General features: G+C 40.5%; 1 protein-coding gene across 10 annotated transcripts in view; it reads left to right on the forward strand.

Annotated features, from left to right (window-relative positions):
• Positions 1-16,732, forward strand: part of CHD7 (chromodomain helicase DNA binding protein 7) — a 270,130-nt gene that overhangs the window by 79,331 nt on the left and 174,067 nt on the right. The window lies entirely within an intron of this gene.

Consider the following 16,732-nt stretch of genomic DNA (forward strand, 5'->3'; position numbering starts at 1 on the left):
GCAATTTCCAGGCAGGAATTTGGAGATGCAGTTACAAAACCAGCCACATGTTCCTAGGCCAAAAGATTATGGATGGGTACCAGACAGAGATGGCAATCTTGTTATTGACTGGATGCATGAAGCACCAGCACCAATTGCAATTTTGGAGTTATTGTCATGCAAGTGTGTGCATTCCTGTCAACTGTCAAACTGCTCATTCCTATCCAGTGGACTGATTTGCACTGCTATGTACAAACTACAGTCATGTAGGAACCAAACAAAGACAGATGTAGATTTTACAGTTGAATTTGAGGACTCGGAAGATGACTGTAGTAGTAAACATTAAAATAAAATTAAATAAAAGCAGTTGTGAAATAACATTGTAACATTTGTAAATAAAAACATGCATATTGAACAGTTGCTGAACTCACAAAACTATTAGATGTTTCTTAGCAATAACACTAAGTTACCTGTTATCTAAACACTGGGTAAAAGTACATAAAACATGGATACGCTCAAATGTGTCTGTCATATCAAAATTAATTTATTCATGCTGTGGCTTGTTGGAAAGGTCAAAGAGTACCCTAAAATTGTCTCATATACTTTAGGTGCATATCTGGATCAGGTAAAGTGTCATATGAAGTCAACTGTATAAAAATGAGTAACATTTCACTTTTTTCTTGATACATGGCTTGTACCACGAAAATGGTAATGGATAATGTTATTACAGTTAGTTATTGATAAGTGAATTCATTAGCTTTCCAATGCAGTTTTAAAGTTTAATGTCGTACAATTTGTTCACATGTTACACCTTAAACTAGAAAAACTTGGGCCAGCTTGTTGACATAAAAAGCTTAAGCAACCAGTCAGAATGTGCTATCACACAAAATACAATCAGGAGACATACACCTTTCAAGAAATCATAATGAAGTTTTGCCAGCTTACACGATACCGATATGTCAATTTTCAGCTCTTAGCCCACGGACTAACTAGGTTTTTTTTGCCAATTGTTTAATCTTTCAAAATGTATCTTTAATTTGGGCCCTATAATTAAATATAATTATCACTTCCTGGAAACCAAGGAAAAGTGGAGGTGAAGGAATAGTTAGACGTTCCCCTGGAAAAACAACTTTACAATAAAAGTACAGAACAATGGATCTGGTATTTCCTGTTGGCTGGATGTTAATTTTAGTGCAAGAGAGATTTTGAGACCAGGTCCTAGGTTTGGGGAAAAGGTTTATCTTGGGTAAGAGAAATTATACATATGCTTACTCTATCTTCCAAGAATAGCAAAAGATTAACACTCTGACCTTGGTTTTCTTACTGTTAATAATAATAGATCTTCCTTGAAGTAATTGCGGAAGTGAGCAAACTGTCTTTTCACCTGAATGGAGATAAAAGGACAGTAATGCCTTTTTAAAATGAAGTAGCTATGGTCAAGATCTGAGCAGTGAGGGGGTTTGCCTTTTTTATCCTTTGGTATAGAAATCAAGCAAAGAAGGGGCAATATGATAAACCATATTAACTCTCTTTCTATTCTGAAAGCTACACTGTAGTCATTATTTGTCTGACTTTAGCTTTGGTTGTGATGCAACACTTCTATAAGGAGGGGAAAGGGTCCCTTTAAGCAATCTTTGAGGTTTGTAAGAGTAGTAAGCCTTTCCTGCTTATGAGTCTAATAATTAAAAAGATCTGAACTTGTGCTGCTACCATCCAACCTGTAAAATTGTCCTATCAACTCGTTTGAACTTTTTCTCATTATGATATTATTTTGCTGCAGTATAGAGGGCTGATATGCTGATAGGTTCTGTTTGTTTGTTTATGAATTTTATATCCCGCCCTTCCTCCCAGTAAGAGCCCAGGGTGGCAGACAAAAACTAAAAGCACTCTAAAATATTTTAAAAACAGACTTTAAAATATATTAAAACAAGCCATCTTTAAAAACATATTAAAACAAAACATCTTTAAAAACACCTTTTTAAAAAAGCCTTAAAACATCTTAAAAACCAATTCCAACACAAACACACTGGAATAAGGTCTCTACTTAAAAGCTTGTTGAAAGAGGAAGGTCTTCAGTAGGTGCCGAAGAGATAACAGAGATGGTGGCTGTCTAATATTTAAGGGGATGGAATTCCAAAGGGTAGGTGCAATATACTAAAAGTCCGCTTGTGCGGAATGGACCTCCTGATAAGATTGAGATGATTTGGTGGATGAAGTGGCAGTTACAGGAACTCTGGGGGAAAGTGACCACACCATACTTGAATTCTTGATTTAACAGAAGCAAAAGCTGAGAGTATCCATACACGTACCCTGGACTTCAGGATTTCATTAAACTGAAATTTCAGTAAACTAAATTTCAATAAAGCTGATTTCAGTAAACTCAGAACAATTGTAAGCATGGTTCCATGGCAAGCGACCCTAATGAGAAAAGAAGTCCAAGATGGGTGGAAGTTTCTAAAAAAGGAAATTCTAAGAGTGCAATGGCAAGCAATTCCAACAAGGAAAAAAGGGGAGAAACAGCAGAAGAAGCCAATGTGGCTTCAGAAAAAGCTTAGAGATGATCTGAAAACAAAAAAGGACACATACAGAAAGTGGAAAGAAGGCCAGGCCACAAAGGAAGAGTACAGGCAGGTATCACGGAATTGCTGGGATGCTGTCGGGAAGGCTAAAGCTGAGCATGAGCTGAGGCTACCGAGGGATGCTAAAAGCAACAAAAAAGCTTTCTTCAAGTATGTCCATAGTAAAAGACAGAGAAAAGAAATGGTGGCACAACTACTCAATGACGATGGCAAAATGATAACAGATGACAAAGAAAAGGTAGAAGTGCTCAATTCCTACTTTGGCTCAGTCTTCTCCCAAAAAAGGGTCTATGACTGTCCTGGGAAACATGAAGTAGAAGGGGCAGGATTGGAGCTGGAGCTTGAGCTTGAAAGACAAACGGTCAAGGAATACCTAATCACTTTGTACGAGTTCAAATGGGCAGGGCGCAATAAACGCATATCTCGACTTCAGCAAAGCTTTTGACAAAGTACCCCATGATATTCTGATTAGCAAGCTAGCTAAATGCGGGCTGGATGGAACAACTATCAGGTGGATTCACAGTTGGCTCCAGAATCGTACTCAAAGAGTGCTTATCAATGGTTCCTTCTCAAACTGGGTGGAAGTAACGAGTGGGGTACTACAGGGCTTAGTCTTGGGCCCAGTGCTCTTCAACATTATTATTAACGACTTGGATGAGGAGGTACAGAGCATGCTTATCAAATTTGCAGATGATACAAAATTGGGGGGCATAGCTAATACCGTGGAAGACAAAAACAAAATTCAAAGGGACCTTGATAGGCTGGAGCATTGGGATGAAAACAACAGAATGAAATTCAACAGGGATAAATGCAAAGTTCTACACTTAGGAAAAAGAAACCAAATGCACAGTTATAAGATGGGGGATACTTGGCTCAGCAATACGACATGTGAGAAGGATCTTGGAATTGTTGTTGATCACAAGCTAAATATGAGCCAACAGTGTGATGTGGCTGCAAAAAACGCAAATGCTGTATCAGGCTGCATTAACAGAAGTATAGTTTCCAAATCACGTGAAGTATTAGTTCCCCTCTATTCAGCACTGGTTAGGCCTCATCTTGAATACTGTGTCCAGTTCTGGTCTCCGCACTTGAAGAAGGATGCAGACAAACTGGAACAGGTTCAGAGGAGGGCAACAAGAATGATCAGGGGACTGGAAACAAAGCCCTATGACGAGAGACTGAAAGAACTGGGCATGTTTAGCCTGGAGAAGAGAAGACTGAGGGGAGATATGATAGCACTCTTCAAGTACATGAAAGGTTGTCACACAGAGGAGGGCCGGGATCTCTTCTCGATCGTCCCAGAGTGCACGATACGGAATAATGGGCTCAAGTTGCAGGAAGCCAGATTCCGACTCTACATCAGGAAAAACTTCCTAACTGTTGGAGCCATACAACAATGGAACCAATTACCTAGAGGTAGTGGGCTCTTTGACACTGGAGGCATTGAAGAGGCAGCTGGACAGCCATCAATTAGGAACAGAGACTAGTGCTATCAGATTCAATATGTAGACAATGGAGAATCTGACACAGTCACATTTGACTTCCAAAGAGGCTTGCAAAAATGAGGGGATTGGTAGAAAGAAAGTTAAAAGGCAAAGTCAAGAGGATAAAATCTCCCCCAAATGCTTCAAAGTGGTTTAAAAACACAATATTAGAAGTTCAGCTGGAATATTTTTAATTATATGGTTTAACCCTTTTAAAAAGATTTTTAAAGCTTTTTTTAAAAAAATGTTTTAACGTTTTGTTTTAATGTATTTTAAGGTCTGTTTTTATGATGTTTTAAGTGTTTTTGGCATTTCTGTTTGCCACCCTGGGCTCCTGCTGGGAGGAAGGCTGGGATATAAATCAAATAATAAACAAAAAATATACCTGAGGATGGAGGATAAGGCTATTGTTGGCTACTAGCCATAATGGCTATGCTCTGCCTCCATGGCAGTATGTTCCCAAATACCAGTTGCTGAAAGCTGCAGGAGGGGAGAGTGCTCTTGGAACTCAGGTCCTGCTTGCAGGCTTCGGTGGGCAACTGGTTTGTTTGTTTGTTTGTTTGTTTGTTTTATACACACACACACACATATATATCTATATCCCGCCCTTCCTCCCAGTAGGAGCCTAAGTACAAAGGGGACAATTAACAGTCTGGTAAGCCAACAGGGGGAAAAAACTTCTTGAAGCAGCAGAGTAGAATGTGTCTTGCACCCTCATCTCATGTGCTATGTGTAGTATATAATGTTAACTTGCCACCCCTGCTTTGTAGCCTAATGGGCAAATGTGTCCATTAAATAATTGTAGGGTTTGGCTCTGACTGAGTAGCCCTTGAAAAATGCCTCAGTGCTTCCTTAGAAGCAAGTGTCAACATAATTGGCTGCAACAGGGTATGGGGTGGAGGCACTGTAGAGCATTGGTTCCCGACCTGGGGGCCGTGAAGTAATCCAGAGGGGGCCGCAAACAGTAAAGAAATGAATTTAAAAAAAGGGGGGGGAAGTCTTCACTACCTGGACACTGTCTGCTCCCCACGTCCACTGCAGATAACACCTCCCCCTTGCTCCAAAGAAGAGGGGAGAACATTGCTGAAGTGCTGGATCGTCTTGCAGGCACACCAAGGGCAGGCATCTGCCTATACCACACATAGCAGATGCCAAAGCAGGCTGACGGAGGTGCTACCAGGAAGAAGAGGGGATTACTATCCTGACTCCCGACTCCTTGCACTGCTGATGACGCCCTTACTCAGAAGAAGAGGAGAGGGCTTTTCGTGCAGCAAAAAGAAGCAAGGCTACAAGGAAAGGCTGCTTTCCCTCTTCTTTCCTGATAGCCAGCCTGCCTGCCTGCTTTTCTTGACTCCTGCTTCGCTGCCACCTTCTTTCAAAAAATATTCTTATTTGTGAGGCCGCCCAGATCTCACCTTTGGCCCTGACGGAGCCAAGGAGCAGTGAGGAAGCTCAGGACTTGCTGGTCCCCCATCTCTGAGGCTCAGTTTGTGTGCTAATGTCCCCCTTTTCTTCCACCTACATTCTATCCCCCAACCTCTCTCTCCAAGATGCTGCAGCAGTTGAGGGTTCCTCCCCCAAGTGCCCAAATGCATGCACGCTTGCAGATGCTTGCAGGAGGGGCAGATTTGTTTGTTTGTGCATGCGCTGATCTGTCTTCTGCTCCACTCTCATTCTCAAAGTGCACACTAACCAAGTTACCAGTTCTAATGATCATCCCAAGGCCTAAAAGCACTAACCACCCTCCTCAACCTATCCAACCTTTTGTCTTCACAATCTAGCATCCCCAGTGCTACCACATTCCTGCTTCTTGATGATGATGATGATGATGATTTTAAAAAAGCTCAGCAGGTTGGCTGAGGCTGGGGTCCACATACTGCGGCTGAAGTGTATTTATTTAATTATTATTGCATTTATATCCCACCTTTCCTCCAAGTTGTTCAAAGTGGGGCACATGATTCCCCTCCTTCCATTTTATCCTTACACCTGCCCTGTGAGATAGGTCAGGCTGAGAGACTGTGTCTGGCTCAAAGTCACCCAGTGGGCTTCATGGCAGGGTGGGGATTTGAACCTGAATCTTAGCCTAGCACTGTAACCCACTGGTGTTGGGAGATAGTACTGTACAACTTTTATAGAAAGGGATATTTGGAGATGTCATTTTGCTATACACCATTTTTCCAGTTAACAGAGACTAAAATTACAATTTGCATGGGGGGGTCACAAAAATATTTTGAGCTTACAAAGGGGGTCCCATACTCATAAAGGTTAGGAACCACTGCTGTAGAGTATCATATTTTGTTATTTACAAGATTTATATCCCACCCTTTAGGATTATAATGTTTGGGTCTTCTTTAAAAATTACTACCAAAAAAAACACAAAAACAGTTGAACAAACAGTTTAAAACAGCAGAGCTGTAAAAATATTTCAGCAGCAGAATTAAAACCAGTTCAAGCAATATTTAGAAATTTATGGGTGAATAACAACTCCTTTCGCTGGTCCTGAGAATTCATCACAGTAGCCACCAGGCAGATTCCCTAGGGAGAACATTACATAGAAGAAGCACCACAACTGAAAAGACCACTGGTCTAATCTGCAAGGGGGGTGGGAGTTGAACTTGGGGAATGGCCTCAATACATAATATTAACATGGGACACCTTTTTGCGGGAATACATTGTTCCAGATATAGAGCTAGTTTATATGTCATATTAAGCCATAGTTTAAAGCAACAATGGTTTAATACAAACGAACAGAATGCTGGGGCTCACTGGTCAGTCATGCCTTCTTTGCTCCTTCTCTGCTCCTGCCTTTCTCCAGCTGGGAGAAAACAAACTACAGCACTGCTTTAGTGTTACGTGTAAACTGCCACTTGGGGTTTGCATGGAGAGAAAAATTCTGGCTTCAGACCAAACACAGGATACAAGTTTATAATGAACATGCATGTTAAAGAAGAGCCAATTAAATAGAAGTGATACAGAAAAAATAACATGTAAAAATACATTTAAATTCACTAATAGGCAAAAAACCTTGCAGTTTAAGACCGTACCTATAGCCAACAGATATTTCTATCAAACTTTAAAAAGCAGGGAAATTGGGCACCTATAGCGAATGCACCAGGGGAGCAGGAGACCTGACCTCCTCTCTGAGATATTGTACTCCCCTACAAATTGGTCAAAATGCAAACACGATTTGGATTGGTCTTTCACAGCCAAATCCACTTCCTGTGTAACTTGGAAGAATTTGGTAACATTTTCTCTGCTTTTTAATCTGGGAGGTAAGAAATGGGATCCTTCGCAGGTTTGCTGAGAATGGATTGATTATTTGCATGCTTATTGAGTTCAGTGGGATTTACTTCCCTGCCATCATGCTTAGGATAGGTGAAAGTGACCAGAGGGGAGCAGGGGGAGGGGGAGGGCAGGTTTGAGCATTTACATGCTTATTGAGTTCAGTGGGATTTAATCCTGTGCATCCATGCTAGAAAATGAAATGGCCTGCCTTTAAGTTGATTCCGACTTCTGGAATTCCGACTTTTATGGTTCTCATGGCAAGCGGTATTCGGAAGTGGTTTTACCATTGCCTTCCTCTGAGGCTGAGAGGCAGTGACTGGCCCAAGGTCACCCAGTGAGCTTTATGGCTGTGTGAGAATTTGAACCCTGGTCTCCCAGGTTGTAGTCCTTATCATTGAATTCAATATAAAATTTCTTTAATTAATTAAAAATCAGCCAGGCACTTTTTTCACTTTTAAACTGCAGAAGGTGAAGATCAGCGTATGGGGCAGCGTCAGTAATATGATTACAGGTGCTCTGTGAACATGGCTGATTTTTAATTAATTTCAACAGAGTATGAGAACTCTGACAGGAAAAAGTCCAGAAGGGGTCTGGTTTTTCTCTCTCTCCTTTTACACGTTGAACTCTTGATTCTCTGACTGTTTTGTGTATCGCCATGAACATTTATAGTGTTGTCAAGCAAGCGTTTCTGAGTTCAGGACTATAGGTTTTGTAAGGTTTTGTTTTGAAATGAGTTTATGGGAAGCATGAGAATGGCATGGAGGGTATTTTCAATTTAACATTGCGGAATGCGAAAATTCGATGCTGATTATAGTATACAGCCACTCCCAATGTGTAGATGTTCTTATGCTGACACTGGAAGTGTTCATTCCAAGATCAGTGTGTTAGTGTTCCTTGTATTTAAAAGAGAACAAAGATGTAGTGAGAATTGCAGAAATCTAATGAAATGGTAATCATTGGATATAGTAAAATATGAAACACTATCCTTTACCCTACCCAGAAAATTATTTAGTAAGCAGCACCAATACCTGTAGACAATTTAAAATAATCAGTAATCACTTTCAGGAACAGACCTGAAGTCAGGGCTTGTAACTGAGGATAATATAGAAGGGGTTCTGTGTGAAGGGTGATGTGCTAAAATAGGATCAGAATGGGATGTGATGTTGGTGACTACGAGTGATGTGAGTACAGGTATATGACACAAATTTATAGTGTCATGATCTTTTGGGAAAGTCAGGATAATGGTCCCAAGGGATTTGGGCTATGGTGCTCCTGATGGTCCTGGTCTGAAGATGTCTTTGCATTCAGTTGTGTGTTATTGAATGGCCAAGGTGTATTAGTGAACTGACCTCTGACCTCAGATGCTGCTTCACTTGCATCACAAGGACCAGGCAGATCTGGATGCTCCTCCAGAAAGCTGTCTTCCCCTGTCCTGCAGATGTTGTGAATGTGTGTGTGGGATTCAGCACACCATGTTCACATTGGCTACAAGGGCTTCCTTGACATTCAGCAAGGTCTAAAGTGACCACCTCAATTTCTAGATGTTCAAAAGTACTTTCCACCAGTAGCCTCGCCTTTCTGTGATAGTACTTGATATTCTTGATGATGCCTCTTCTTGGGACTTGTAGGGAGTCATCAGCCAGGTTTCAGTGTGAATGTCTGGTCCTTAAGGATAAGGAGGTGCATTGAATCTCCATTGACAATCATCACCAGGCTAGGGAAGAAGGTGCCCTTCTCAAGCTTATCTGCAAGGGGAATATCCTGAAGAGGGCTGTATCATGGTTTCTTCTAGAAACATCTGCATACATATTCATGAACCAGTATTAGGCATGCACCATTGTCTGAAGAATCATGCTGTAGAAACATTTATGATAATAGTACTTTGCGTGATGGCCTTCAGGATCAAAAAATGTATATGTATGATGAATCTAAGGCACCCCTCCATAGGAATCCACGCAGTGGTATACGTTTTATTCCAATCATGTACTTTATCATATCTGCAAGGTACAACTCATTAAGAACACAGACGGAGGAAGATCTCACAAACTATGAATTTACCTATCCTGAAGGAGATGTTGGGAAGCAGGTTACCCACATTGAATGTCACCATGTGCAGGATTAATACATGTCTTTTATTCAGGGACATTGTTCTCTGCATCATAATGTCGTAGGTTGCACTTGACATTTGAAAAGTCCCCCTTTTCTGCATAACTGGGCAAGTTCAGCATTCAACTAGTCACTCATCTATGTAATAGAACATAAGAACAGCCTACTGGATCAGTCAAGTAGCCCATTGTGTCCAGCATCCTGTTCTCAATCAACCAGATGCCCCTGGGAGGCCTGCAAGCAGGACCTGAGCACAAGAGCCCCCCCCCCCCGCAGTTTCCAGCAACTGGTATTGAGAAGCATACCGTCTCTGACTATGGAGGCAGAGCATAGTATGGTAGCAGTCACAACCATAACCTTTTCAACAACCACTTAATATTGTCATCAGAAACCCTGGGTGGCAAAAAGTTCCCTTTCTGAGTAGAGGATGGAGCCAGCTGCTCCAAAGCAATCTCTGCAGAATTTGTGCCTGAACTGCACCATGCACATCTGGACCGCATGTGTATCTCCATATCCTCTTCCATTACAATGATGGGACTCCAGTATGGTATATAAGGCATTTTTAAGTGCTTGAGTGTCTGTCATCCTTCTGTCACAGTTTGGTGTAGGTTCTTTTTAGAAGAGGCAAGTCTGAGCTTCTTCCAAGATAGAGTTTAGTTGCATGAATAGGCTATGGGGATTAGGAGATTGTGTCAAAAGCTTCATGGGAAAGGTGGGTTTTGAGGAGGGAACTGAAGGAAGTAAGGTCTTGTTATATCATGGGCAACTAACCTTAGGCCCTCCAGAAGTTGTTGGACCCCCAACAGCTCCTATTAGCATTGCTAATCGTTAATCCTTGCTAATCAAGGATGTTGTAGTCGTAGTCCAACAATATCTGGAGGATCACAGACTAGCCATATAACTAAAATATGCAAATTAAAATCCATCTTACCCAAGATTTTGAAAATAAACAGTGAACAGTATTTTTTTAAAGGAGGGGAGATATGACTGGGATCTGGGAAATTACATACCAGTCATTCTTATTTCTGTCTTGGAGAAACTGGAAGAGCACGTTGCTAAAATGATAGTTGTTAAGCATATAGAAGAACAAGTGTTGCTGAAGTTGAAGATAGGAGTAAACAAACATCTTTTGTTTCCAGGGAATTAGTAAAGGGCCCCTCCCTCAAAGATCTGTATTGGACTGGTGATATTTAACATTTATAAATGGCCTGAAATCAGGAGTGAGCTGTGAATTAGCCAAACTGTGGATGACATGAAATTATTCAGGGTTGTGAACAGCTGTGCGAGGAGCTGAACCCTAATAGGCAGGTTAAAAATCGATTAAATAAAGTAAGTCAAATTATTTCTCTGAACTGAGTGAATTGCACCTACAGAGCAGTAAGGTTCAATGTAAATAAATGTAGAGAAATGCACATTGGACAAAAAAGATCTTTACCACATATTCATTGCACTGGCTGTTCCTACTGAGGAAAGGCTTTAGGGTTGTAATAGACAGCTCATTGAAAAATTTTACTTGTACGTAAGGAATGTGGTAGTGGAGAAAAAGGCAAACTCATTATTTAGAATGTTTAGTGAAAACATCCCAAATAGAACAGCCAGCATCCTAATGCCTTTGTGAAAATTCAATTAACAACAACTGGTTGCCCATTAGCCACCAGGCCAAGTTCAGTGTTCTGGTTTTGTTGTACAAAGTCCTATATAGCTTGGGACCAGGATATCTGAAAGATAGTCTTACCTCTTGTATACCCAGTCAGTCACTGCACTCTGCAGGTGAGGGCCTTCTGCAAATACCACCTTACCAGGAGGTCCGTTCTGCACAATGTACACCGACCCTTTGGAATTCCCTCCCCTTAAATATTAAACAGGCACCATGTGTGTTATCTTTTCGGCACCTCTTTCAACAAGCCTTTTAAGTAGAGACCTTATCCCAATCTGTGTCTTGTGTTGGAATTGCTTTTTAAGATGTTTTTAAAGAGGTTTTGTTTTAATATATTTTAAAGTCTGTTTTTAAGATGTTTTGGAATATTTTTAATGTGTTGTTTGCTGCCCTCGGCTCATTCTGGGAGGAAGGGCGGGATATAAATAAATAAATAACCAACCAACCAACCTTTGAATTTTAACTTTTGTTAAAGGCTTCCCATGTTCATTCAAGCCTCAAAATGCTGAGAAACTACAGATACTAAGGACCATGCCAGACACGTTATTTAGGCAATGTTGATATGGTATTCTATCCTGTGGTTAGTTCCAGCTTCAGCATTATCTTGGTGCTAGATGGTTGTCACTGGTAGTGTGGTGAACCTAAGTCCCAGATTTGTCCACTGGAATAGACACATGGAATATGTGCAACTAAAGCTGTCATTCACCTTACAAGTACCCAACTGGCAACCAATGCCATCTATATAGAATAATAGAATTGTGTTTTGTGTTCAAACTGTGTTTTGGGAAACTGTGGGATTCTAGGTTCTTCAATGAGAAGATAGGTAATGCAGGATACATTTGCTTGAAGTTTTGCTTTCCTCTCATTACATCTTCATCTGCAATATGTAGGCATACGGAAGTATGAAGAGTGTTTTAGGAAATGCTCTCAGTTCATGTGGGGTGACGGCAAGTCTAAACAGGTTAGGTCAGCACTGTGCATGAAATGAATACAGCACACCCCAGGAACATCTGCATCACTCTGTTGTACAAGGTTCAGACAAGGTGCTATGAAAAGGCAAAAAGCTTGAACATCATTGCCTTAAACTAGTGTATAATTGGTGTCTTGTCTTTCCTGTGATTCCTCTTTGGCGCCTTTCAAAACTATACTACAGCACTACTTAACTAATTTAGAAGTTTCAGCCTTTTTTCCTATAATTGGTACATTTAATTTTAACATGTCTTTTAAGATGTGTCATCCTACTAACAATTTTTTTAAAAAAGAGAGTAAAATATGCTTGCTTGCTCTGATATTGAGGTACTTCATATTTACTGTGCAACCATTAAAGTCTAAACACTACTTTAAAAAGACGAAGGATTTTTTTAGGAATCTTGTTTTGATAGCACTAAGTGGCAGTAAAATATAGAGACCTATTACTTGTTCCCTCAACATCACATCTCTTTTCTAGATAAATCATACCATTCAACAATTGCTGTAATTTCACAGCATTTTGTAGAATTAAAAGTTGCCTAATCTGCATAGCTAATAATTTAGAGGTTGGTGTTTGACCAATGGAATATAATAATCTTTTTTTTTAGCTTTTTGGTTTTTGCTATACACCCTTTTTAGCATAGCCATCTAAGCGAGTTCTCTTTTTCAAATCATTTTAATCTACAATAAGTAGTTCGTTAGTGATATAAAAACTAGGCTGGCATTGGTTTTATCCCTTGCATTGTCCTGTGCCTTTAATTTGGACCCCCCTCCTTTTCCCTTTTTTAAAGAGGGGAATCACTAGTAACACTGGTGTCCACTACAGAGCTTGGAAGTAATTAGTTACAAGTAACAAATTACTTGTAATTCATTACTTTTTTGAGGAACAAGTGGGTAATTCCTTCACATTTTGATTGTAATATAACTAGGAGTAATTTTATTACTTTTGTGGAGTAGTTGTAATGTTTCCAGCATTACTTTTGGATGTTACTTGGGGGGGGAGCAGGGGAAGTCTTCTGCTCTTCTGATTTGTGGATGAAAATCATGTGCCTCAAACTGGGCTTCTGTGCAGCATCGCTCTTCCGTTTATGCTCTGTGGGTGGGTAGGAGGCGACGGAGAGTGAGACATGGTGGAGTGGAGAAAACAATTGTTTAAAAAAATGGATGGTGGTGGTGGTGAAGAATGAAGTGGAGGGAAAAAGTTGCCGGAGGGCAAGAACATGGATAAAGGAGGAGAAGGAGGCAGCAGCAGAATGGAGATAGAGGACTGTGGAGGTGAAAGATGACTGTGTGTGTGTGAATACTGTGTTTGCACTTGGCACACAAAGTGGCCTCCACCACCCTCTCTGGCTACTGTGTTACATTTGCAGTATTTTAACTTTTTTGCCTCTCGGGAAAATGTTTGCTTGGGTGAGTGTCCCTTAGTTGATGGCAGGGCAGGGTTCGGGAGGTGGGTAGAGAGATTATGCTTGCTGGCTAAGTGGGGGGGAGGGTTGCACTTGGTTTGACATGCAAAGGTCTGAGTAGTGGCCTCTGCCTCCCTCCCCACCTACCTTACCAGTGGAGAGACTACCACTGCTATCTTATGGATAAAAAGAATTATTCTACTACCTTTGTATGTGTGTGTTTATTTTTAATGTTGTTTTCGGCTACTTAGATGTGCAGCAGCCAAGGCCAGCACCTTGCAGGTGTTTTTTTAAGTAACTGAAATGTAATTGTAGTGATTACTTTTGAGAAAAAGTAAAGTAATCAGTTACTTTCAGAGCAATTGTAATTGTAACAGTAATTACTACTTTTTGGGGCTGTGTAATTGTAACTGTAATTTGTTACTTTTTAAAGTAATCTTCCAAGCTGTAGTCCACTGTCTGGTTATGATTTGATGTTTTAAATTGCCATAACACCTGAAGTGTCACAGAATTCCTGTACAGTTGAATGTTGGTAAGGTGAAAGCTCCTCTCACTGGCTTCAGAGCAATTCATTTAGAGGTCAGTATGGAAGCAAGAAAAATAGTAATTAGCCCTTTCACCTAATAGAGATTACACTGTATAGACTGACCTTCTGTGGAATATGACTTTCCAAAACCGGCTTCCCTCTGAACAACCGATAGCTGGGAGGGGATCAGAGGGCTGGATGGCATTTGAGGCTGTCAGCTCACCCACTAACTGGAGGTTTCCAACCCCTCTCCTGTGTGGACACTATGTGAATGTTTTTTCCCTGTTTGCAATTGCACTGATTCAGCTGCCTATACTTCATCTCATACACACACAGTACCAACACTTGATTGCTAATATAAGGACACTTCATCTGTTTTGGAGTATAACTTTCAGTTTGTGCACATGCTATGTCACTTGCCACCTTATTAACAGAAAAGGAGATCTGTCCCTTCCCACTACCCCAATGCAAATTCTGTCTTTCACATGTTTTTCTTTCACACACAAAAGAGAAGTTTACAAATCAATCCTAACTTAATAAAGTATGCTTGGTTGTAGCTTTCCTTTTTACTTTTGCCTGTCTTATTATCTGCCCAGAGGGAAATGCTTCTGTATTCTCCTGCAACTGCAGTGATTATAGCTAAGCTACCTTTGCAAAGAAGATGTAAAGGTGGCGGCTGCCAGAGTGAATGACAAATTGCTTCCCTGCAAAGATAGCCACCAGCACAGGGGATTGGGCAGATTTACTGAGGGAGGTCAGCACAGAAGTAACTTCTGCTTTTCTCTTCTGGGAAGAGCATGAACTGTACAAATGTTACAGTCCATGTGCACAATTAATTTAGTGGCACTTCCTGTGCAATCCTAAATGGTTGGAGGTGTGTGAAGTGGCAGTTCTACTTCCCAAGCCCTGGTGACTTATGTCTGGCCAGAAGGTTTTCAGGGTAGCAATTTACCCTGGGTTTCCCTGTCTGCATGCTTTTTTTAGGTGGGGGGACTTCATTTACCCCAGCTCCAGTCTGTTGTTGTAAAGGGGTGATGTGGCTCTGATCTTTGATCCTCTTCAGAGAATGGAGGGGCTTTCAATCCAGCTTTTCCAAGGCTGCTTCTGTCTCACCTCCTTCATGCCTGTTTTGGGCCTAACACTAGTTACTGCCAGTGGGAACACTGCTGGCAGCAGAGCTTAAGCCTATAAAACATTCTGCAGATGAGGTAGGGCTGTCGCGATAGAGATAATCCCCTGTGGTGCCAGAATGTTTCTCCACTGGTGGGGGGGCACTTCTGCACAGGCCTAACCCTGCCTCTCCAGCCAGCAGATTACTCTGCCCTTTCATGTTTAAACAGAGTATTAAATGTGCAACCAAGTTTATTTCTGTTGTGCACTACCTCTCTCAACCTTCTTTGCACTTGAATATAAGATTTATAATATATATATATATTCTGTGCTTCTGTTAATGGAAATAGTTATGTATCAGCACAAGATTATTACATCTTCTCTTCTAAGAATTTAAGACTATATTTCTGTTTTACAAAAATGTATATAGAATGCATGTTGAATTTTTCTGTTGAAACACTTAAAAATTTATATCTGTGTATTTTATAACACTTAGATTAAAGTGAATATAACCAACCCTTTTCCTTCCCTTCTCCTCAATTTCTATTACAAAGAACCAAATATTGCTGTTTTTAAGAGACTGGAGTTTTAGAGAGGTCATTTAAACTGGGATTCAAACAGTTAAAAAAGTTGTGTTGAGCAACTAACTTTTGTAAAAGTGGTTAGAAGCATTCTATCACATCTGGTGTCACAGATTGGAAAAAAGTATCTTGTGCTTTTGAATTATCTATTCACAAGACTGGCTGAAGCCAGTTTGATCAATTAGCATAAAAATAAGTCTGCAACAGCAAGCTGATCTGGTAGGCGGCAGCAACATCTGGGAGGTTTCTGGGTTTGAATGTGACTGAAAACCTGTACTGGATTTCTTGCACTGGAATAGTTATAATTTTCAGTTAGATTCCAGAAACATGACTCCAGAAAAATATTTCCCCTGCCTTCTTTTAATTGTGAATATTACAAATTTATGTAGATATTTAGAATCTTAAAGTTATACTGTATTTATGACCATAATGAGTTGCACACTAGCTTTGATTACTTGACTTTTAGCATGCTTGGCATTAATTCAGTTGGGGTCATGGATGTGCATCTCTTGTTCTGTTGACTAACACAGAAATGCCACATGTTAGCTACAATCCTCCACAAACGACCTGCAGGTTCACCTACCCTTTTTCCTAGAGCAGGAGACTTTGCCAGGAAATGTCAGCTGCAGTGGAGTTGTATCTTTTGCTTATTCTGGTGGGGCATAATGATTAGAGCACAAACTATTACATCATCAATGAACTTAGTGTTTTGCTCTTAGGGAAGCCAGTCTCTCAGCCTCCACTTCCCTTCCCCCTTCTGTAGTATAGGGAGAGTACTGATTTAAGGAGCAATTGTAATAAAACTGCATTTGATACACTTTACCAGTGTTGGGAAATATTAGTGTTATTATATCCTTCCTTCTCTCTCCTTTCACCTGAGAGGGAGGTGCATATTTACAGAGATCTCCTCCCATCTGTATAAGGACAACATCACTATGATTAAAAATACTTGGTGGTGGGTACATTTGATTACAGTAAAGATATTAGAATTCCACAGATGTAATGTATATGGGGCTTTGGAGGACTGTACAATTACTTATATTTGAAAGA

The sequence above is a fragment of the Rhineura floridana genome, chromosome 1 (assembly GCF_030035675.1).
Source record: "Rhineura floridana isolate rRhiFlo1 chromosome 1, rRhiFlo1.hap2, whole genome shotgun sequence".
Taxonomy (NCBI): domain Eukaryota; kingdom Metazoa; phylum Chordata; class Lepidosauria; order Squamata; family Rhineuridae; genus Rhineura; species Rhineura floridana.